Source organism: Helianthus annuus, chromosome 14, assembly GCF_002127325.2.
Source record: "Helianthus annuus cultivar XRQ/B chromosome 14, HanXRQr2.0-SUNRISE, whole genome shotgun sequence".
NCBI classification, from domain to species: Eukaryota; Viridiplantae; Streptophyta; class Magnoliopsida; order Asterales; family Asteraceae; genus Helianthus; species Helianthus annuus.
This window is the reverse complement of record NC_035446.2, coordinates 162,213,543-162,215,082: the sequence shown is the minus strand read 5'-3', so window position 1 is coordinate 162,215,082 and position 1,540 is coordinate 162,213,543.

Sequence of the window (1,540 nt, the reverse complement as noted above, 5' to 3'; positions counted from 1 at the left end):
AGTTTCCGGGTTCCTATGTTTGGAAGAAACAACCTTTCCACAGAAAACAATGTTTTCATATGAATTAATGTATGAAGTATTCTTACTCCATTCTTCGGTTAAAAACCCTGAGAAGTCGTGTTCGGACAAAGAAGAAGACGATGAGGACGACATGGAGCTATGATTTGGATTAGAAAGTTGTTCCGAATCGATTGTATCGTCTTCCATGAGAAGGTTAGAGAGGGAAAGTGTCTCCTCTAGATCATCAATATACTCTTGCATGGTGTTATGGGTTTGGGTGTTGATTCATTTATTGAAAATTAATGTTTGGCATGTGATTGAATATTGTTTGTGAAAATTAAGGATAATGTACAAGCATATATATAGGATCAAAGAAACTTTTGCACTTTTACTTGAAGGGAGACCGTTGGAAAATTATAACGTATAAGAAACGTTGACGAAGCTAGTACGTTGGGTTAACAAGTATGACCGGTTAATTTTTTGGGGGGTGTTGACAGTTGACCCCTACTAGAAGGTTGTGACCACCACAGGAAGGCAAAAGTTGACTTGATTTGACCACGAACCCTTCCGCCCTTTTTTCTTGAAAAAACTATCTCACTAGAAAGTCACTAGAGGTTAAAGAGCAACGAATTACAAAGATAGTGACCGCGTATCGGAGTGTAAATGAGTGGAGTCGCTTATGAACTGTTTTCGGATTGATGCACTGGAAAGGCTTGAGGTTATATTGGGGATCTTTTAATAACGAGTTCAAGTTTGAGTTTTACATATCAAGTTTAACTAGCCTCGTGAGCCTAAATGAACTTATATGCATGCATGCTATTTATATGTTTTTTATTTGATATATAATAGGTATTAGAGTTGTATGTATGATCATAATCAAACAATATATATAATGTGTGTATATAAATTAAAAATATAAAAAATTACAAGTGTATATAAATATAATAATTAAATAAATAAGTTAAAGCGCAAACTTTGAAAATAAAGTTCTAAATAAGCCGAGCTCGAGCTCTTTAAACAAACCAAGCACAAACTTAGAGGAGCTTGAACTCAATTCATTTATATTGATGATGAGCGGGTATGGATATATAGTAGTGATTAGGGAAGAAGACATAGAGAAGAGGGGTACAAAAGTAATTTTTTTTTCGTTAGACCTAGTTTACTATTTGAGTAAACAATACAAATAAAAGATGTTAATTCGTATTTTTTTTAATTTAACTTTAACACGTACTAAATATAAAAAGTTAAATTATTTATAAGAGTAATTTGATTTATATTAACTTAATTGGAAAATTTAAGTGATGATGTGAAATATGATGTAGATATTTGTTGACTTAGAAAAGTTGAAGTTTTTAAGGAAGTTTGGAATATGACGTAAAGTTTAGATTTGGGTTTGTTGACATAAATAGTATTTTGAAGAGTATAGGTTTTTAGTATTCAAAGTTTAGATATTAAGATTTCTTAACGTAGATTGTGTTTTGAAGAGTATAGGTTTTTAGTATATTTTGAATATGTAGACTGTTTTCAATTAATTGTTGGT